Raw genomic sequence first — 6,000 nt, forward strand, 5'->3', positions numbered from 1 at the left:
CATTTTTAAAGGTACACTGTGGCTGCTGTGCGGAGACCAGACCACAGTGAGCGGGACAATGGTAGAAGCAGAGTGGTCAGTGAGACAGGAGGCTACTGGAATAATCCAGACACTCTGTGGCACTCTGCAACATGGCTGTCAGAGAGGAAGTGGTAAGCCACTGGTTTCGGTGGCTGCTGTAACAAATTATCACACACTTGGTGTTCGAGACAACAGAAACTTACTCTGTCGCAGTTCTGGAGTCCAGAAGACCAAAGTCAGTATCACTGGACCACAAGCCAGGTGTTAGCAAGGCTGTGTGTTCTCCAGACTCCACTTCTCGCCTCTGAGCACTTCTGGAAGCTGTGCCATTCCTTGACTTGTGGCCACATCTTTCCAATCTTCCAGGCTGACCTCTTCTCACCTCTCTCTTCTCCATCTTCATATCCCCTTTCTCCTCTGGGGGAGATCCCCAATCTCCCTCTGTCTCCCCCTTAAGGATACATGTGACTGTATTTAGGTCTCATGTGGATGATCTCCCCATTTCAAGATCATTAATTTTATCAATGCTCCAGACCCCCTTTTTAAAGCCATTTTGGGTAATATTCACAGAGTCTAGGGGTTCGGGTATGAATCTTTTGGAAGGGGGGGCTTCTACAGTAGAAGTAGTAAGTCATGGATATTTCTTGAAGGAAGAGCCAATGGGATTTTCTGATCGATTACTTGTTGGGTGGGACAGAGAGGAGTAAAGTACAATCCTGAGATTTTTAGCCAGAGCACCTGGGCGCTTCCTCAGAGGAAGATTCTGGAAAGAACAGGTTCAGGAAAGCAGATTAGGAGCTCATTTTTCTTATATGTTAGGTTTGAAACGTCTATTAAATATCTAAGTGGTGACTTGAGGAGGGGGGTCAGACATAAATCTGGATTCCAGAGAAGGCCAGACAGGGATTAGAGATTTGTGAATCATCGGAGTATGTGTGGAATTAAAGCCACAAGACAAAGTGAGATTACCTCACATGTGCTTTTGAACTGTGTCCACTTGGCCAAACAGAAGTATATTCCAGAATCTTTTTTCTTGTATGGTTCCATATTAAGACTGACCAAAAAAGAGATGTGCATGAATCTGGGAGGCGGGAGTGAAGCAGCCATCATTACTCTCTGACGGTGTTTGATTAGCTGCAGACAGAAACAGACACTTAGGCACTGGTGGCTCCAGCTCTTCTCTCCCCCTCTCATCCAGCTCCTCTTCCCAACTGGTGGCCCTCTTGGCCAACAGTGGCCCCGAGCCCACCACCAGATTCAGAGGCAACGGCCTTCCCTAGACTTCTCCCTCTCTCTGCTGTAGTCCCACAGTAGCAGGTGGATGTGCCTCTGGGAGTCCCAACTCTGTCCGTCACCCCAGTGCTTCCTACTCAGGAATTGTGCTCAGATCTCTTCCTGCCCCATTTCAGACCTTCCTTCCCAATGGTATAAGGTCTTATCCCAACAATAAATCCCAATTCCATTGTGGTTCTGCTTCTCTGGTTAAACCCTGACTACCCATATACCTGGGGAGTTAATCCAGACAAGGAAAAGTCTAAGAACTGAGCCCTGGGGCTCTCCAAAGTTTGGAAATCAGAGAGAAAAGGAGGCATCAGTGAAGGAAACTAAGCAGGACTGGCCACTGTAGCACCTGACATTTATACAATGGGGAGGGGAAGGGAGGGGGTTCTTAAAGAGAAGGAATATAATATTATAAATAAAAATTAAATATAAAAATAAATATACATTGAGAATGGGAAAAGAGGTTACATCAAATTACAATTTTTAAAAGCTGGAAAATACAATAAATCACATTTTAAATTATTTCACTGTTAATATACCCCTATAATACTTCTACCTGTACATTTTTTGGCTGCTTACTTTTTGATCAGCCTTTCATATTACAATTATTTTATACTGTTACTTTCTACAGAGAAAATAGAAAAATAATCATTCTTCCTTCTAGGATGACTGATCTCAGTTTTTAAATTATTTTTAGTTTGTATGCATAAAATGCATAAAATCTGTGTATTCACAAACAGGCTTCTTTGGTGTTGGTAATCCTGTTAGAAGTCTGGGCTCCACAAAAAGAGAACCTTCTAAATCTGGGCTGTAGTCGTGCTGAGTTTACGTCTCCCTGCTGGTGCCACCTGGATGGCTTCCCAGAACTGAGACCCAGCCACTGCCAGTGTCGCCACCACCCACAACTTTGCTGAGCCCAGTGGGGTCACCATCCGGGGCCCCGTGGGCAAGACGCTACAGCAGGAGCTGATGACCCTCATGACGTCGGGTGACAAAGGGATTTCTGCCCTCCCTGAATCAAACAACCTTTTCAAATGGTTGGGGACCATTCATGGGGCAGTTGACAAAGTATATGAAGACCTGAGGTATAAGCTCTGCCTGGAGTCTGCCAGTGGCTATCCTTACGATGCACCCATGGTCAAGTTCCTCACACCCTGCTACCACCCAGTGTGGACACCCAGGGTAGCATCTGCCTGGACATCCTGATGGACCATCCTGCTGTCCATCCAGAGCCTGCTGGGAAAAGCCAACACCGAGAGCCCTTTGAACACCCATGCTGCCAAGCTCTGGAAAGACCCCACAGCCTTTAAGAAATTCCTGCAAGAGTGGCACCCGGGTGGCTCAGCTGGTTAAGCAGCAGGCTCCTGACTTTGGTTCAGGTCACAATCTCATCGCTCAAGTTCGAGCCCCATGTTGGGCTCTGTGCTGACAGCAATGGAGTCTGCTTGGGATTCTCTCTCTCTTCCCCTCCCTTGCTCATGTGCTCTGTTTCTCTCTCTCTCTCTCTCTCTCAAAATAAATAAACTTCAAAAAAAATCTTTTAAAGAAATACCTGCAAGAAACCTACTCAAAGCAGGTCTCTAGCCAAGAACCCTGACTCTCTAGCCTCTCTCCTTGTATTGTCTTTTTATTTCCTCTGTAGATAGTCTGTCCTTCCCTTCATTTCTGTCTAGGACTCTGTATCTTAAGCGGTGCTGTCATTTTTGAAATTAAGTCTCTGGTTGAGTCCTTGTGTTGAATATATTAAACAAATAGGTTTTTTTTTTTTAATAAAAAAACAATCTTCTAAATGTGATTTCAAACAATCCTTATGTTCAAAAAGATTTAAAATATACAGTACATGTATAATTGCATTCTCTTATATTCCTGATAAGAGAGAACTTCCAATTTTAATAAGGTATCAAAGAATCAAATATTACAAAAAGAGAATATGATTTTACCCATCTGATGAAAAGGAGGATTTTGCACCGACTGCTTCTCAAACCTTCTCTTTGACTCTCACGTACTGGTGCTCTGTGCCAGGGGACAGACACATTAATATCATGATCTGACTTCTGAACAACACCTGTGCGTCTTGATGCCCGTTAAGTCAGCACATTAGGCAGCGGGAGTATTTTTCAAAGCCATTCCTGCCCCAGAGGGATAGAGAGAACTCTACTAGACACAAAAGAAACTACCAAAGAACACAAATGTATCCCACTAAACCCCAACTAAAGCTATCTCCAACTCGACTTGCCCTAAGCCCCATCTCCAAAGGGCTTGCGGCCATTCTGCAAGGGAAAATTCGAACTTTCTAACCTGGAAACTTTCAAGCATACACACAAGTAGACAGAATAGTGCAATCAATTCCCTATAGTCTCGGTAGGTCAGCCAAAGCAGACCTTCTGGGATGCCCCGTGAGCTAATTTGCTCAGTCAACTTAAATGGCACACTGTGGCAGGGCACCAAGGCCCAGCACCTGTCAATCTTTGTTCGGTAGATCACCCATTTCGGACACGAATGCCTGACTCCAAGAGAGGGAAAATACCCAGGTTCCCAATCAGGCCATATAAATCTTAGTTTTGTCATTTATTTCCTGAAACACTGTCACCTGCAATACTGAGAAATTTCACTGTGTGTGAGTGGAGGTGAGTAAGAAAGTCATTCACTGTATGAAAAGTTCTGTAGAGAACTTCTCTCTACCAAACGCCCAGACTCTTGTCAACCACCTGAGGCCAGACCCTGCAGCTATGGATGAACCATGAGTGCTCCTAAGGTGAGAACAGAAAGAAGCAAGGCCTCGGATGACCACATGGCTACCTAAGGCCCCAGCTACTCATCTAACAGAAAAACCTCACGTCTCTCCCCAAGTCCTGGCTTTTGCCAAATTCTGACAGTTTTTCCTTCACGTTTCTCAATCTGCCCTACTCCTCTCCCTGTTCTTTTGCAGAGGCAGGGCTGTTCGAAGAAAATGTGTAATATGGTTAAAACAAATAGCCAGACATGTTGGGATGAGCACTGGGTGTTGTCTGGGAACCAATTTGACAATAAATTTCACATTAAAAAAAAAAAACAAAACAACACAAAACAAATAGCCAGACAGGCTCAGAAAAGCCTCAGAACAGTCAGAGCCTGGAGAGGGAGGAGAGAGGAAGAGGAAGACAGTGTAACTCTTGCCTTGGATTGTGGTAGCAGCAGGTGCTAAGGATGGGGAGAACTGAGCTGGTGGATGGATGGCTATGATCTCCGTTGGCTTGTCTGCACCAGGACCATGTGACTGCCAGGGAAAGGGAAAGTCTGAGACTGAAATTCCCTGCTCTGTCCATAACCACAGTTCACATCTGTTACAGTCAAGACAGTGTCTTTGCCTCTTCCCTGCCGGGCCTTATGCTGGGTTTCCCGGGGGTATGACCAGGAGCCTACCAAACACTTCCAGGTCCTTTATGGAGCACCCCGGATAACCTTGCTACCCTGGAGTCTACCCAGACCTGTCTCCTTCCCTCACAAACCTAGCTCCCCGGCATCACTCTCCCATCTCAGAACATTTCTCCAAATTTACCTTTTTTTTTGAGAGAGAGAGAGAGAGAGCACGTGCATGTGCACACGTGAGCAAAGGCTACAGGCAGAGGGAGAGAGACAGAATACCAAGCAGGCTCCACACCCAGTGAGGAGGCCGACTTGGGGCTCGATCCCATGACCCTGGGATCATGAATGGAGCCAAAACCAAGACTCTGAAGCTTATCCAATTAAACCACCCAGGCACCCCCAAAGTTTCCCTTTCTGACCAAAACTTGACTGCCCAGCCCAACTTCCCACATCTCCAGCCATCCGTCATCAATCTCATATTCACGCAGGAAGTCTTTTGCCCACAGATTGAACCAGGACATTCTGTTGCTCTAACATTGTCACTTGCCCAAAGAAAGTGCCTTCCCCTAGCCTCGTATGACACCTCCCACACACGGGCCATTAGCATTCTCAAAGAGCAACACAAAGAACTGGCTTTGCCGTTTCACAGCAGAAAGTGGAAGATCAGATCCATGAAGTCTGTCCCAATATGAGATTAAATGTGGAAATAACCTTGACATTCAGAAACAGAGTTTTTGCCCAAAACTTGGCCTTGAAAGACAGCTGAGCCACTGAGGGGGTCACAAAGACTCAGCAGGACTGAAGACAGGTATTTGTTAGTCTTCAATCAGCATTTGGAAATTGTGGCACTATACAATTTTCTCTAGTATTTTTTCTTATAACAGTAACATTGCAGTAAAATTATGATAGAAAATTGAAAAATGTGAAATAGCTTATAAAAGAAAACGAAACCAGCTCTGATCCCACGAAATGGAAATAACTGCTATTACTGTTTTAGTGTATTGCCTGCATGTGTTTTTCTACTCATACGTAATACATTATTACAGCTTATTTACATACATATAGCACGAATTCCTTATTAACATAAATAGTTTGAATTATATCTTATGAGTATATTCTGCATCCCTGAGAATGCTAAAGAACAGCGTTACATGTCATTATGTAAATACTTAACTTTTTAAATGAGTTCATTGGATACCTGACTACTCCTATAGAAAGTTTATGGCATTCTCAGATCAACAGAGCAGTGATCTACAGAGTATGGTTAAGCAGCTGTATGACCTTGGGCAAGTTTCTGAAATCTTGTGTGCCTCAGTTTCCCCCATTTAAAATGAGGATAAGGGGCGCCTGGGT

The 6,000-nt window shown here is 44.6% G+C and overlaps 1 pseudogene; it reads left to right on the plus strand.

Moving 5' to 3' along the window:
- Positions 1 to 2,154: 2,154 nt before the first annotated feature.
- LOC123588262 lies at positions 2,155 to 2,899 on the plus strand (annotated as a pseudogene).
- Positions 2,900 to 6,000: the final 3,101 nt, after the last annotated feature.

This window comes from Leopardus geoffroyi, chromosome D3 (assembly GCF_018350155.1).
Source record: "Leopardus geoffroyi isolate Oge1 chromosome D3, O.geoffroyi_Oge1_pat1.0, whole genome shotgun sequence".
Classification (NCBI taxonomy): Eukaryota; Metazoa; Chordata; class Mammalia; order Carnivora; family Felidae; genus Leopardus; species Leopardus geoffroyi.